This window comes from Hemitrygon akajei, chromosome 8, assembly GCF_048418815.1.
Source record: "Hemitrygon akajei chromosome 8, sHemAka1.3, whole genome shotgun sequence".
Classification (NCBI taxonomy): Eukaryota; Metazoa; Chordata; class Chondrichthyes; order Myliobatiformes; family Dasyatidae; genus Hemitrygon; species Hemitrygon akajei.
The window spans coordinates 17,482,030-17,499,327 of NC_133131.1; the positions used below are offsets into that span (position 1 = coordinate 17,482,030).

Consider the following 17,298-nt stretch of genomic DNA (forward strand, 5'->3'; position numbering starts at 1 on the left):
AATATAAATAAATAATGAGAACATGAAATAGCAAGGTAAAGAGTCCTTAAAGTGAGATCATTGGTTGTGGGGCAAGTGAGTGTAGTTATCCCTTTTTGTTCAAGAGCTTGATGTTTGAAGGGTAGTAACTGTTCCTGAACCAAGTGGTGCAAGTCTCGGGGCACTTTGACCTTCTACCTGATGGCGTCAGTGAGAAAAGAGCGTGGCCTGAGTAGTAAGGATCACTGATGATGGATACTGCTTTCCTATGACAGTGCTTCGTGTAGATGAGCTCAGTGGTTGGGAGAGCTTTATCTGATGAACTGGGCCAAATCTACTACCTTTTGTAGGGTTGTGCTTGTACAGCTGTACTACGGAAAGTAGCCGGACTGGTTGTATCATGGTCTGGTGCGACAAATTGATTTGTAAGAAGTTACAAAGAGTGCTGGACTCTGCCCAATACATCACGGGTACATCCCTCTCCATCAAGAAGGAAACATCCATCATCAAAGATCCCCAGCATCTAGGCAGCGCCATCAGGCAAAAGGTTCTGGAGCCTGAAGTCCTAAGTCATCAAGTTCAAGGACAGCTGTCTCCCTTCAACCATTGAACCAACTGCAGTGGTTTCAAGTTATGAGAAACTTTAAAGGAAGGTGTCGCGGGTCTCCCAGTGATTCGGTGAATGAACACACTAATTGGGGTGTTACTGAGTGAAGCAGATTAAAGCAGTCTCAGGTTCGGTTGCCTTTGGTCGGTGAGCAGCTGGTCTCAGGTGGAGCTGCAGAAGGATTGTAGTGAGTCAGCGCGCCCCAGGTAAGAGAGCAGCAGTTCACCAGGGACCTGATTGCATTTCCCTGCTGGAGCGGAGCAGGTGGGAAAAGCAAGGGACACAGGCATTGTGACCCCATACACATAGAGGAGAAATCGCTTCATTCATGCCACACCTCAAGTCTAGGTGACTGAGGGAGTGCGGACTACCTGATAACTCGACTCAAGGCTCAAATGAGGAGAAAGCCTCTAAACTGCAGAATCTCCACATAACTTCAACTACAGACACGCTCACCTCCATATAATGTTGGAATGGCACAGCTGGTAGAGTCAGGGAACCGGGTTCAACTCTGACCTCTGGTGCTGTTGGTGTGGAATTTATACACTTTCCCTGTAGCTGCCTGGGTTTCCTCCAGGTGGTCCCAAAGAATTACGCTGGGGTAATTGGCCGCTGTAAATTGCCCTTTGTGTGTAGATGAGTGACAGGGCAGAACGTGAGGGAAGCTGATGGGAATGTGGGTAGAATTAAAAACAGGATTAGTATAAATGGGGTGTGGTAGTCAAAGCAACACATACAAAATGCTGGAAGAACTCAGCAGGCTAGGCAGCATCTATGGAAAAAGAGTAAACAGTTGACGTTTCAGGCCAAGACTCTTCATCAGGATTTTTACTGTTTTCCATAGATGTTTGAGGAGGTGTATCATGCTGATTGCACTGTTTTAAATAAATACTTATCTCCTCCTCTCCCATGGACTGCAACTTTGAGGTTTATCTTGCCAGATTTCACTCACCTGTCCTTCATACAGAGATAAAACAGCTTCAAGAGTATTGGTACCAATCTTTTGAAGAGCAACTGGAATTCATCCTGTGGGAAGCTATCTGTTTGCTTTTGACCGCTGGTGTAATGGGGTTGCAGAGCTATGATTGCAGTGGCAATTACTGGCTGACAGCGCCATAGTCTGGTGAAAGGGGAAGCAAATCATAAACACAAAAGATTCTGCAGATGCTGGAAATCCAGAGCAACATACACACACAGTGTTGGGCAGACTCAGCAGGTCAGGCAGCATCTATGAAAATGAATAAACAGTCGCTGTTTCGTGCTGAGACCCTCCATTAGAGGAGAGGGGAATTTTCACTTAATTTGAACTTCCTCTGCTTTTGGTTCAAGGAGGCTGGTACCTCTCAGTGTTATAGAGTCATGAGTACTACAGCACAGAAACAGGGCATTTGGCCCATCTAGTCCAAGTCTAGACCTGATCTTCTGACTAGTCCCATCTACATCCACCAGAATATAGCCCTCCGAGTCCATTCAAAGCCCGCCAAATCCACGTAGCTATCCAAGAGTTATAGAGTCATAGAGTGCAACAACACAAAAACAAGCTTTGGCCCATCCAGCCTGTGCTAAACTGCCTAGTCCCATTGACCCACACCTGGACCATAGCCCTCCATATACTTCCCATCCACATACTTATCTAAACTCCTCATAAATATTGCAATCAAACCCATATTCACTGCTCTGCTGGAGACTCAAATCACCACTCACACCACCCTCTGCGTGAAAAAGTTCCTCTTCAGGCTCCCCTTAAATGCTAACAAAGGAAGGCTGCAGACACTGGCGTTCCAGAGCAGCACACACACACAATGTTGGAGGAACTCAGCAGATCAGGCAGCATCTGTGGAAATGAATAAATGAACATTTGACATTTTGGGTTGAGACCCTTCTTCAGGACTGGAATGGAAGGGGGAAGACACCAGAATAAAAAAGGTGGGAGGAGGGGAATGTGAATAGCTGGAAGGTGATAGGTGAAGCCAGGTGGGTGAGGAAGGTCAAGGGCTGGAGAAGAAGGAATCTGATAGGAGAGGAGAGTGGCCTATAGGAGAAAGAGAAGGAGGGGGACCCAGGGAGAAGTGATAGGCAGGTAAGAAGAGGTAAAAGGCCAGAAGAGAAAGGGAGAGGGAAAAAAATACTGGAAGGAGAAATCGGTACTCATGCTATCAGGTTGGAGGCTATTCAGAAGGAACATAAGATGTTGCTCCTCCACCCTGAGTGTGGCCTCACCTTGGCACAAGATGAACCTATGACCTCTAGTTGTAGTCCCACCCATCTACAGCAGGGAAAGCCTGCTTGCATTAACCATATCTATACGCCTCCTAATTTTGCATACTCTTTGTATAATTTTGTGGACATCGTTGAGCCATTTGTTCACAGGGCCGAGAACCGCAGTGCTTGCCACATAGATACACGTGGACAAAAGGCCCGATTAGTATAAGGAGATGAAACCTCTGGCTGATTTGTCTTTTCCATAGCTCAGGGGATGAAAATTAACAGCGGTATCTATTATACTGGCTCAGCAGCTCAACAAAGGCCAGGATAAGCTCAATGCCGGAGGCTCGGTTCAGTATCAAACATTAAACGTACGAGGAATGCAGCTGTACAGAGAGTGCTGAGGAACTGAGGGAGGAAATGTGTGAAAATCAGCGATTACCTGGCAAGATTCCAGCTTGTTAAATTTTATTACACATTTACAGTAAACCTCTGGTAGGCTTTAATGCTTACCCTACTTGGAGTTGCTATGCACCCTCCTGAGAGTAAACCAAGCTCCTGCTGGAGTTTTAAACTGTTGTTTTTCATGTGTAAAATTTTCCATTGTTTCTTTTTTACCTTTAGTTTCTTGGTGTTTGGTTACAGATTTACACATGCCAGCATTTCCAGAATTTTGGAATTGCTAATACTGAGTATTCAGGAAATCCACATGGAGTTTTGCCGCAGGAAAGCAGCACCCGTCGTGGTGTGGGTATGTGGTGGATATGGCCCAATCCATCATGGGTAAAGCGCTCCCCCACTATTGGGCACACCTACATGAAATGTCGCAGGAAGGTGACATACATCGTCAGGGACCCCCACCACCCAGGACATGCTCTCTTTTCGCTGCTGCCATCAGGAAGGAGGTACAGGAGCCTCAGGACCCACACCACCAGATTCAGGAACAGTTATTACTCCTCAACCATCAGTCTCTTGAACCAAAGGAGATAACTTCACTCCACTTGCCCCATGATTGAAATGTTCCCACAACCTGTGGAATCACTTTCAAGGACTCTTTATCTCATGTTTTCAATATTTATTGCTTATTTATTTATTATTATTTCTTTCTTTTTGTACTTTCACAGTTTGTTGTCTTCTGCACACTGGTTGAACACCCAAGTTGGTGCGGTCTTTCATTGATTCTATTATGGTCATTATTCTGTTATGGATTTATTGGTTATGTCCGCAAGACAATAAACCTCAGGGTTGTATATGGTGACATATATGTACTTTGATAATAAATTTATTTTGAACATTGAACTTTAAACAAGCTAGTGTTCTGGTGCAATCACAACTTGGAGCTGAATGCCCTGAAAACCATGGAGATGTACATTGAGTTCAAGAATGTATCTCCTCTCCACCCACTCATCAACAACAACTCTTCAGTTCTACATTGATGTTCCAGGTCATCATTATTTCACAGGACCTCATGAGGGAGAACCGTATTTCCTCTGTTAACAAAAAGGCCGGCAGAGGATGTATTTCTTGTGGCAGTTAGTAAAATTCTATCTTCCCCAGACAATAAGACTAAAAGACATAAGACATAAGAGTAGAAATAGGCCATTTGGCCCATTGAGTCTGCTCAGCTATTCCATCATGGCTGATTTATTATCCCTCTCAACCCCATTCTCCTGCCTTCTCCCAGTAATCTTTGACGCCCTACCTAATGAAGAACGTATCAGTCTCTGATTTAAATATATTCAATGACTTGGCCTCCACACCTTTCTGTGGCAATGAATTCTATTGTTTCACCACCCTCTGGCGAAGAAATTCCTCCTCATTTCTGCTCGACATGGATGTTAGTCTATTCTGAGGCTGTGCCCTCTGGTCCTAGACTCACCCACAATAGGAAGCATCCTCTCCACATCCACTCTATCTAGGCCTTTAAATATTTGATATGTTTCAATGAAATCCCCACTCATCCTTCTAAACTCCAGTGAGTACAGGTGCAGACCAGCAAACACCCCTCATACATTAACCCTTTCACTCTTGGTATCATTCTTGTGAACCTCCTCTAGACATCTCCAAAGCCAGCACATCTTCTCTTAGATGCGGGGCTCAACGTTGTTCACAATACTCATTGTGGTCTGACCAGTGCCTTATAAAGCCTCAGCATTACGTCCTTGCCTTTATATTCTCGAAATAAATGATAACATTGCATTTACCTTCCTTACCACTGACTCAATCTTTAAGTTAACCTTTAGGGAGTTCTGCACAAGTGCTCACAAGACTCTGTGCACATCTGTTTTTTAAAGTTTTCTCCCAGTTTAAAAAATAATCTTTGCCTTTATCCTTTCTACCAAAGTGCATGACTATACGCTTCCCTACACTGTATACCATGTGCCACTTCTTTGGCATCAAAGAATTCCAACAGATTTGTCAGGTAAGATTTCTCCTTAATGAAACTATGCTGACTATGGCCTATTTTATCACGTGCCTCCAAGTACCCTGAAACCTCATCCTTAATGATGCACTCCAAGATTTTCCCAACCACTGAAATCAAGCTAGCTGCCTATAATTTCCTTTCTTCTGCCTCCTTCCCTTCTTAAAGTGTGGAGTGACATTTGCAATTTTCCAGTCCTCATGAACAATTCCAAATGTAGTGATTCTTGAAAGATCATTACTAATCCCTCCAGGATCTTCAGCGACCTCTTTCAGAACCATCAGGTTCAGGCGGCTTATCTGTCTCCACACTTTCCTGCTTATCAAGCACCTTCTTCTTAGTGATACCAACTACACTCACTTCTGCCCCCCCACCACCCAGCATTCTCAAATTTCTGGCATACTGCTGGTGTCTTCCACAGTGAAGACTAACACAAAGTACTTGTTAATTATGTCCACCGTTTCTTTGTTCCCCATTTCTAGCTCTCCAGTGTCAGTTTCTAGTGGTCCGATATCCACTCTTGGCTCTCTTTTACTCTTTATATATCCGAAAGAACTTTTGGTAGTCTTTTTGATAGATTGGCTAGCTTAGCTTCATATTTCATCTTTTCTCTCCTTATGGTTTTTTTTTAGTTGCCTTCTATTGGTTTTTAAAGAATCCCAATCCTCTAACTTGCCACAAATTTTCTAATGTATGCCCACCCTTTTTCTTTACTGCCGTCTTTGACTTCCCTTGTCAGCTTCGGTTGAGTTATACTCCCTTCAGAATACTTCTTCATCTTTGTGATGTATTTATCCTGCACCTTCCGACTTGCTCCCAGAAATTCCAGCCACTGCTGGTCTGCCATCGTCCCTGCTCATGCTCCCTTCCAATCAACTTTGGCCAGCTCCTCTCTCACCTTCAGTCCTGTATTCATCATGCTTTTCGATTTTGCCCCCATCTTACGTGTCAACTCATCCCACTGAATTCAATGTTGCCCTATCATCTGCGAGTCCTTCCTCACAGTCCCACTACACACTGCATCTACTTGTATACCTCAGCCCTATCACTCCGGTTCCCGTCCCCCAGTCAGATTAGTTTAACCATTCCCCAGCAGCTCTGGCAAACCTGCCCACAAGGATATTGGACTCAGGTTAAGGTGTAACCTGTCCTTTTTGTACAGTTCATACCTTCCCCAGAAGAGATCCCAATGATTCAGAAATCTGAAGCCCTGACCACAGCACCAATTCATCAGCAACATTTATCTGGAAAATCATCCTATTCTTACCCACACTGGAGCGTGGCATGGGCAGCAATCTAGAGATTATTATCCTGGAGGTCCTGCTTTTCATCTTTCTACTCAGCTCCCTGTATTTATTCTCTCTTCAGAACCTTCTCCCTTTTCCTACCAATGTCATCAATACCAATAAGTACCATGACTTCCGGCTGTTGAACCTCCTTGTTTAGAATTCTGTGGACTCAGTCCGAGACATCTCTGACCCTAGCAACTGGAAGGCAGCATACTATCCCTGTGTCTCTTTCACATTGAACCTACTGGTGTAATGCTACACTGTCACCATAGGGAGCAACCCCACATCAGCCATTACTGACTGGTTTGGTGCAGCATCCTCTCACAGTATATGACAATTACAGTGAACTGTCAGGACAGTAGAAAAGATCATTGGCTGCAGTCTCTACCAACATGCATGATTTATACATGCCCAGGACAAAGAAGAGGATAGGAAGAATCTTTGTGTGGCATTACCCACACAACAAACTCCTTTCTAGAAGGCGCTATAGGGTTATTAAAACAAAAACTTCACACCATCTTAAAGTTTCTTCCCCAGGCAGTTAATCTGATCAACCATTCTAGCTAGCACCCCACCCCATCCCTCTCTATCTATTACCTCAGTCACTACACTGCACTGTAACCACTTGAAACCACTTTTTATAATGCTGTTTACATTGCTGGTATTTATGAATTCATGCACATTTTGTTCCATATCAGCACATCTGATTTTAGTTTTGTATAGTTCTCTATTAGGTATAATTGTTGCATGTTGCTGATCCTTAATCCTACATTAATTAATGTTAATTATACCATAAGTCACTAATCTATCCCTATCTTTGCCACTTTTTATAAAGTGGTGTTGCAGAGCGGAAATGAGGGTAGAGATGTTTTATGTTGAACCTCCGTGTGCACCATACTTCAAGCAAACCTGTGATGGATGAGAAGAATGTAGGAGGAATCTCCCCCTCAAGTGGGCATGTGATTCAACACTTCTCCTTGGTGCTGAAGCGTTACTGGGAGTTTACAGGTTCGTAGAGTTTTCCATGTGATTTGAGTGCTTTGTGTTTTGACAAAGAGCTGTTTGCTGGTGACTGGGATTAGTATAAATTGATTGGTCAGCGCATGAAGGGATACGGGAGGAAGGCATGAGTTTGGGGCTGAGAGGAATACTGGATCAGCCATGACGGAATGGCAGAGCAGACTCGATGGGCCAAATGGCCTAATTTTGCTCCTATATCTTTGGCCGTATGGTCTAAATTATTTAATTTGTTCAATATTGGTGTTATGGGCAAAATGTGCATTCCTGTGTTGTATGATGCTGTGAGGCTATTTGGCCCACAATTTGCATGCTGATGGTTAAAGGATTTAGCTTAATCCCAGCTCTTGTTCCATAGATTTGCATAGATTTGCATACCAGATTCTCATCAACTATTCATTCAGATGTAGAGGAGTTTTGCCTGTACAATTCTCTCAGCTCGGGTGCGGAGGATCCCCACCGCACCATGAGTGCTTCATTTTATCCATTCCCCTAACATCCTTCGGTGAAGGCCCTTATTATTCTGTCAGTCCAGCCAGGTGGGGTGGGGGGCTGGTGTGAAGCTACCTATGTTTACATTTCTTGCATCCGTCTGTTCAAGGAGCCACTTTCTCTGGATTTGACCAAAAGATATAGGAGTAGAATTAGGCCATTTGGCCCATCAAGTTTGCTTCACCATTCCATCATAGCTGATTTATTATCCCTCTCAGCCCCATTCTTCCCTGCCTTCTCCCCATAACCTTTGACACCCTTACTAATCAAGAACCTATCAATCTCCGCTTTAAATATACCCAATGACTTGGCCTCTACAGCGACGGTTAATATGACCATCCATCAGAAACTGGTGGGTAAACTGTCCTTGATGGGTCTTAGGACCTCTCTCTGTTATTCATCTCTCTGTTATTTGAGTGTGGAATGTGCTGCCAGATGAAATGGTAAATGCAGGCTCACTTTTAACATTTAAGAAAAACTTGGACAGGTACATGGATGAGAGGTGTATGGAGGGATATGGTCCAGGTGCAGGTCAGTGGGACTAGGCAGAAAAATGGTTCGGCACAGTCAAGAAGGGCCAAAAGGCCTGTTTCTGTGTTGGAATGTTCTATGATTCTATTGGATCCTGGGCCTCTTGACAGAAAGGCTATAGACAGTCTGTGTTGACAGCAACATCTCTAGCTCCATCACGCTGACCGCCGACACCCCCCCGGGGCAGTGTGTTCAGTCCACTGCTGTTCATATCGCTGATCCACGGCTGCACTGCTAGATCCAATTTGAACTGAATCATCGAGTTCCTGATGACACTACCATCGCTGGCCTCATCAGCGAAGAGGCGACGCTTTCTTGGATGGCCGTACAGAGAGGATGAGGTAGTATACTATGAGCACAACTTGATTCTCAACGTGGACGAGACCAAGAAGGTGACTGTGGACTTTAGGAAGGAGCAGGATGACCACTCCTCACTGCACATACACCGCTCCTCTGCGGAGAGTTAGGAGCACCAAGTTTCTGGGAGTGCACATAACAGACGATCTCACCTGGTCCTTCAACACCGCCTCTCCAGTCAAGAACGCACAGCAGCGTTTCCACTTCCAGAGAAGATTGAGGTGAGGTGATGCTCCCCACCCTCGTCCCCCCATTTTAAATAATATTTATAGGAGCGCCGTTGAGAGTGTCCTGAACAGCCACACCACCGTCTGCAATTGCAAAGCATCTGACTGCTAGTTGCTACAAAGACTTGCAAGGGATACTGAGAGGATCATTGAGATAATTATCAGGAGCATTGTATACACAGGGCCCTTAGCTTTGTCAATAATCCCGCTCATCTGTCCAACAACCTTTTTGACCTCCCTACCGTCCAGCAGAAGGTACCGTAGCTTTAGGATAAGAACTGTCAGGAAGGGAAACAGCTTCTTTCCCCAGGCCGTAAGACCACTGAACTCCCTGCCACCACACAGGTCTCATCATATACAAAGCACCAGTAGTGTTATACTGTTTACTTTTTAACTTGTATCATATATGCACCTTATTATTTGTTAACTTATTTTTAAGTTCAAAATAAATTTATTATTAAAGTAGATATGTCACCATACACAACCCTGAGATTCACTTTCTTGCGGGCATACTCAACAGAAAGAAAATTAACTATCTGTGCTATTACTTTGTGAGTTATACATACTGTGTTGCGCATCTTGGTCTGAAGGAATGTTGTCTCATTTAGCAATACTGTATATATACTGTACATATACCAGCTGGTGGCGTAGTGGCATCAGTGCTGGACTTCGGGGCGAGAGGTCCTGAGTTTGAATCTGGCCAGCTCCCTTGCATGTTCTCCATCCCTGCCTGGGTTGAATGTCAAGCTAGCAAAAAAAATCCAGGAGAGGGATGGGCTCCGCCAGATTTCAGTCTTGCCCAAGACACGCTGTACGATGAGCAATCAAGATTCACCACCCTCTGGCTGAAGAAATCCCTCTTCATCTCTGTTAGAAAGGGACGGCCTCTGGTCCTAAGCTCTGCCATGATGGGAAACATCCTCTCCATGTCCACTCTTTCGATATTCAATAGGTTTCAATTAGATCATTCTTCTGAACTCTAGTGAGGGCAGGCCCAGAGCCATCAAACACTTCTCATATGTTAACCGCAGCTGACCGTGGGCGATAGTGCATCTGACTGCCTGCAGTCCATACAAATTCAAGTGTCTGCACAGGTCGGCACCCACATTCTCTGCCCCTTCATTTGTGCCCAGTTTGCCACTTGTGCTTTAATAACCATGATAGATCATGTACTTATTTCCTGAGCTGCACTCTGACCATGATAAGAAGCACAGATGAAGATGTTAATGCAGCCTCAGCATTGTAGTGAAACAGTCCCTCAGTTACTCTTAATCAGTGATGTACGACGTTATTGAAGGAAGCCCAGACTGACAATCCGAGGTGCTTGTGAGGGTGGATCACGTTAATCCGGAGGTGCTGAGAGACCCTGAGAGGTCCTTGTCACTGTCTTTCTGACTGTAATGTTGACGTTGGATCCCTCATGGAGAGCAGTGGCTGTTTTTCAGCTTCCAAGCAGTTACACTGAACAATCTGAAGGTGGAAGTGTGCACCAGGTTAGACACAAGTTCAGCACCTCAATTCATTTCAACGGACATTAACAAAGCCTGTGGCTCCAAGCAGCTGTTTGCATGCAACAGTGGCCACTGCTTTGAAAGGCAGGCTAAACCAGCTGAGGGTAGACCTCATACCCCAGTGAGATAGGGATATACCTGTCCTTGCGTGTGAAGTTAACTCCAGTGGACTGAGCAGATGAGATCAGTAGTGAGCTACAACGACCAGGATGGTGGCTCTGCAACGCTCCATGGAGAGTGACGGGCATGATGAGGTACCGAAGAGGTCATGGTCATCCACCATGAAGGAAGTTGTGAGGACTACTTGTACCACTGGACTCAGACTTCCGAGGTTGAGAGAGTGGAACCGTCCCAGTGCAATGGCTTTCCCACTTTAAAGACTCTCCCCCATGGGCTTCTTTGTGCAGTTCACACCATACAGAAATAATGCACAAATCTGTCATCGTCAGATGCGATGGACAGTCCGCCAATCAATGAGGCCAAATTTGGAGTTCTGATTATCCACTTTGAGAAAAGGCATCAATAAGCTTGAAACAGTGTGGAGAAAGTTTATAAGGACGTTGCCTGGACTTGACCTGAGATATAGGAAAGGTTGAATAGATTCCCTGCAACGTCGGAGGATGAAGGTACTATAGATCTTTGAGTGTCAAAATGGATGTTGTGATGCGTCCAGTGTGGTAGTGTATCACACTATCAAGCACTATCCCCTTGTCACTGTTACTTCCATTTTCCACCACTGGCTAACAGTCTCGTGAAAAGGAGAGTTGAATGTGTAAGTCCCTCCCCGCCAGTACACAGCCTCTCCAACAGCAAGCTTCTTGTAGTGCCTCCTCACTGGCGACACATGGAAACTGAATTCCTTTCAGCCTCGGGCTGAGCTAAAGAGGATGGGGAGGAGGTCTGGTTCCTGCACACGTAGCACGCAGGCCCATCAGTGTGTGGACATGCCCTGGTGCTCATGAACCAGATCCCCCAGATACGGATAAATAGCCCCACTGCCTGTGGGCAGCCTCGGGAGAGATGAAGGCTATGGGAGTAAACCCAGACAACAAGTCCAGAGTGGGGCCCATAAGACAGCTGGACATCATTGAATATCCTTCCATCAGCTCCTGCAGCCAAGCTGGTGACAAACGTATTGCTTCTAAGCTTTCCTTTGGACTACACTAGTGAGGCTGAGAGGGGGTTCATGATAACTGGGCATCTCAGGATCTCCATACCTTCCACCCAGGCTTGTGATGATGATCATCACCCACTGTCCTTTGAGACAGGTGGATGCCAACAATAAGATCTTTTAGAGACATACAAAATTATGTTGAGTATAGATAGTAGATGGTTGTCTTGCTGACTGGAGGCCTGGTGCCTTAGGGATTAGTGCTGGGTCCATTGTTGTTTATCATCTATAATAATGATTTGGATGATAATGTGGTAAACTGGATCAGCAAATTTGCGGAAGATAACCAAGATTGGGGTATTAGTGGACGGCAAGAAAGGCTATCAAAGCTTGCAGCACGATCTGGACCAGCTGGAAAAATGTGATGAAAAATGGCAGATGGAATTTAACGCAGACAAGTATGGAATGCAAATCAGAAACGCAAGAAAGTTGCAAGTCTGCAGCAACACAGAGACAAATGCTGGAGGAACTCAGCAAGTCAGGCAGCATCTGTGGAGGTGAATAAACAGTTGATGTTTCAGGCCGAGACCCTTCTTTAGGACTGGAATGGAAAGGGGAAGACACCAGAATAAAAAGGTGGGAGGAGGGGAAAAAGGCTCGGTGGAAGGTGATTGCGGAAGCCTGATGGGTGGGAAAGTTAAAAGGCTGGAGAGGAAGGAGTTTGATAGGAGAGGAGAGTGGGCCATAGGAGAAAAGGAAGGATGGAAATGGTTGGCAAGTGGGAAAAGGTTAAAGGCCAGAGTGGTAAATAGAAGAGGTGAGAGGGAGAGAATAACATATTTTACCTGAAGGATTATGTTGCACTTTTGGAGAACAAATCACAGTAAATGGTGGAGCACTGAAGAGGGGATTCTGGGAATACAGGTAGGGTGAAAGGTGAAATATTTCAAGGAACTTGAGAAGGAACTTCTTTACTTCGAGGGTGGTGCAAGAGTGGTACGAGCTATCAGAGGAAGTGGTGGATGCAGGTTTGATTGCAAAATTTAAGAGAAATTTGGATAGATGCAGGGATGAGGGGTATTGGTATGGACTAGATGGCCCAAAGGGCCTGCTTCTGTGCTATATGATCCTATTGTGAGTTAAAGAGCCATAGTGTACGCCAGCACAGAAACAGAGCCTTTGACCCAATCACAACATTAAACTAACAGATACATTTAATAGTTTTACATGTTTTCTGGTGTTTTAATTGCTTAATTTTAAAATTTTTGACTAAATTGGCAGAGTCTAGGTCCCATGTTAGCTTTATCAGCCCCCACAGAAACCATGGAACTGGAGAGGAAACAAAATGTCTTCAACCCCAAGGTGCCACCAAAGGACATGGCAATGTTCTGATGTCAGCTGGGACTGAACTGGGCAGCAAGGCTGGTCTTTCCATTGGAAGGGAAACATTAACAATTTAAACTCCACTCCGATAAAACAGTAACAATAGAACAATAGTTGATTGTTGTTCCACATCTCTTCTCATTTTAAGCATGTTGCAGTACTAACTCTTAGCCACAGGGTGGCGCTCAATGTCAATATGTAATTTTAAGCAGGCACAAAATCTGGGAGCAGCATCTGTGGAAGGGGAGTTGCTCTGGATTTCCAGCACCTCTTGCACCTTTAATTCCAAGCAGGTGAGCCAAATCAGAACAAACTGTCAATGATTAGCGCTTGTGGACATCATTGCTGAAGCTCTGGGTGGCTTTCTGTAAAGGTGTGTCAACAAAATGAATGCCATTCCAGAGAGTCAGCTCCAGCGGCTGTTAAAGAGACTTTTCATGAAATGTTTGCAGTTTTATGTGAGGATTAATGTTTTTAGCTTTGTTGCTGAATCACTGACTTTATAATTGACCTTGAGAGTGAAGTTGAATGTGTATTTTTAGACTGTGTAAGCATGGCATTGAGGAAGTCCACAGTCCGTGCATAAAGAATTGGACAACACAAGCAGGTGCCAGGTAGTGTCTATATCTGGACAGAGTCTGACCACCTACCTTTAATAGTATTGATGCAGTGAAAGGCCTGCTTTGTATACTGTTCATACTGATTGCCTTCATAAATCAAAGTATTGAGTACAGGAGCTGGGATGTTATGTTGAAGTTGTACAAGACATTGGTGAGATCTGACTTGGAGTACTGTGTGTAGTTCTGGTCACCTACCCACAGGAAGTATATAAGAAGATTGCAAGAGTGCAGAGAATGTGTGTGTTTTCTCTGGGACTTCCGGGTTTCCTCCCATGGTCCAAAGACATATTGGGTAGGTCAATTGGTCATTGTAAATTGTCCCGTGATTAGGTTCGGGTGAATTGGGTTTGTCAGGGGCTGCTGGGGCAGCGTGGCTCGAGGGCCGGCAGGGCTACTCCACACTCTTTCACTCAATAAATGTCTTTACTGAGAGGGTTGTGAGTGTGGAATGAGCTGCTGGTGGAAGTGGTGGAATGGGGCTTGATTGCAGCATTTAAGAGAAAGCTGGACAAGTGCAAGGATGGGAGGGGTCTAGAGGGTCCGACCAAGGTGCAGATCAATGGGATTGGACAGAATAACAGCTCAGCATCGACTAGATGGGCGAAAGGGCGCTAGACTATGAGTGGTTTGGGACTGTACTCGCTGCCTCCTGAGCCGGCTCAATGACATTCTCCTATCAGCACTCATACCTACTGCGATGAACTACTTCAAGATTTCGGGTCACGGCTGGAATTAACTCCTTCCAGAGCGAGGACTCACTGCAATGCACCTTTTCCCACAACAGTGCAGGATCGGGGTCAATGCACAGGATTGAAAGAGGCTGCAGAGGGTCACAGATTCAGCCAGCTCCGTCGTGGGCCTAGCTTCTCCACCATTGAGGACAACCTCGAAAAGTGGTACCTCAAAAAAGCACACCCGTCGTTACTAACTCTCACCATCCAGGACACGCCTCTTCTCATCAGGGAGGAGGGACAGGGGGCTGAAGACATACACTCAACATTTTAAGAACAGCTTCTTCCCTTCCGCCATCAAATTTCTGAATGGTCCATGATCACTACCTCACTATTTTTCTCTCATTTTGCACTACTTGTTAGTTATTTATATGTTATTGTAACTTATTGTTTTAACGTATTGCACTGTACTGCTGCTGCAAAGCTGCAATGTCACCGCATCCTGTATGCCAGTGATTGTGATTCTGAAAGATAGAGGGAGGTAACTAGTGGAATGAGATGAAGGGAAGAGGCGGAATGAGAGCTGGTAAACTGGAGGCGGATTCAGATGAGGAGGAGAGAGGGGCGGATGGGGAGAGCAGAGTGGAGATAGAGACAGAGGTTGTCAGGTGATAAGTTTTGGAGGGGGAGGAGTACAAACAGCTGCAGATGAAGGAATTTGATGATAGAAAGGTGGAACTTGGAGATGCGATGGGCAGATGGGAACATTAGGGGGAGGGGACTCTGGGGGGGGTTTGGGGGTGATGGGCAGGTGGAGTGGGTGAAGGTGGTGAAAGAAGCAGGGTGTTGGTGTCTGGGGTTGGTTCAGGAGAATTCGGGTTCTGAAACTTGGCCATCCCTTTGCCTCCACAGGAGCTGCCTGACCTGCTGAGTTCTTCCAATGGGTTTTTCTCTATTCAGAGATTACCAAGGGGACAGAGGAAAAGATTGAAAGATGTGTTTGTGAAAAATTGCATCACCCCTCATCTCACTGCCCTCACCTGCACTGTGTCCAAAACTGTTCACCTCCCCCTGACACCATCAGCAACCACCTGCCCCATTGGTGAAAGAATCTGTGGTTCCCACATTGCTAGAAATCATAAAAATGGAGAGGAAACAAATCATTCTCAATCCTGTGGGACCATCTAAAATTCCAACAGCATTTGCCAAACTCAACAGCTCTATCCCCAGGAAGGGCAATGGAAGCATATACAGGAGAATGTCATCAACTGCAGGTTCTGCTCCAAGGACATCTACACAGAGCTCCGTCACTACAAAGTAAGGAACTCCACCATCCAGGCCACGCTCGCTTCTCGCTGCTGCTAGTGGGCAGGAGGTACAGAAGCATCAGGACCCACACTATCAGGTTCAGGAACAATTATTACCCCTCAACCATCAGGCTCCTGAACCAGTGTGGATAACTCCACTCACCCCAACACCGAGCTGATTCCACAACCTACAGACTCACTTTCTAAGACTGTACAACTCATGTCCTCAGGAGGAGTTTCATTTCAATTCTCTATTTTGCACTATTTTAATGCACTATTTTGCACTTTTTAAAGCACATTTTATATTATTTTTTTGTACCTCAATGCTTACATTTTGTGTTTTAAAATAGATATTTCTGACTGAGCAACCTTGCAACAATAATTTCCTTTGGAATAAATCTTTTTTGCACAGTTTGTCTTCTTTTGCATCTTGGTTGTCCATCAATCATTGTAGTTTCCCATTGATTCTTTTGAATTTCTCTGTTCTACTGCGATTGCCTGCAAAAAACTGAAACTCGGGGTGGTGTATGGTGAGAGCTACGTACTTTGATAATATATTTACTTAGAGCTTTGATCTTTGAACTCACTCACCATTCTGACTTGTGGGGCCAGCACTGTGGAGAGCCTTTGCTAGGGTGTCTGCTCCAGTTCAAAAAGGTGACCCTCTGCCACCTTCTTGTGGACCATTAGGGATGTGTATTGAAGGCAGGTCCAGGCAGCAATACCCAGGTCTTAGTAAATAAATTGCAAAGAGTAAATATATAAATCAATCAATCAATCAATCAGTGAATTAGCAATTGCAGTGGAGCTAATTTTCTAAGCATAAAAAGTTTGTATGATACATAGAAAAATCTCACTGACATAGAAGAGGTTGTATAAAAATGCCATAAGAATAGAATCCTTACAGACCACTTGTACGATAAGAAGGACTCTTGGCCTTATGATCTTGCATGTCATCTGCATTTTTTGGGGTAGTTTTTACGCTTTATTCTGCATTGTTATTGTTTTACTTTATACTAGCTCAATGCACTGTGTAATGATTTGATCTGTATAAACTCCATGCAAGATAAGCTTTTTGCTGCATCTTGGTACATGTGACAAGATACAGCATACCAATACTGATACCAAATACTTCCTGGGAGGCGAAATTGGGAAAGCTCAGTGACTAAAGAGCTCAGCGGCTCGGTGAAGTGTGCTAAGTTTCCACAAGGTGGCAGCCTTGTACCACTGCAAGAATGGAGCTAATTGGGACAATGATTTTCTCTGGACCCAGTCCACCAGTGAAAGTGACCGGGGGTGAGACAAAGAGAACCACAATGGTAGAAAACTTATTCACAGTCTTCCAGATTGTTTTATGTAATTTCCTATACACGAGTGTGAGGAGAACAAAATATATATTTTTTATTTTGTTCATTTACGGGATGTGGGCGTCACAAGCTAAGCCAGCATTTATTGCCCATCCCTAGTTGCCCTTAGCAGGCTGGTGGTGTAGTGGCATCAGTGCTGGACTTGGGAGTGAAGGCTTCCGAGTTCGAATCCAGCCGGCTCATTGAGCAGCCTCGTAAAAAC

At 44.9% G+C, this 17,298-nt stretch overlaps 1 long non-coding RNA gene across 2 annotated transcripts in view; it reads left to right on the forward strand.

The window, feature by feature from the left end:
- The window catches only part of LOC140731689 (uncharacterized), an 89,164-nt gene that overhangs the window by 17,130 nt on the left and 54,736 nt on the right, over window positions 1-17,298 (forward strand). For both annotated transcript variants that reach the window (XR_012099896.1, XR_012099897.1), the window contains exon 2: window positions 7,338-7,510. This is a non-coding gene — a long non-coding RNA (uncharacterized lncRNA). The remainder of the gene's footprint in view (window positions 1-7,337; window positions 7,511-17,298) is intronic.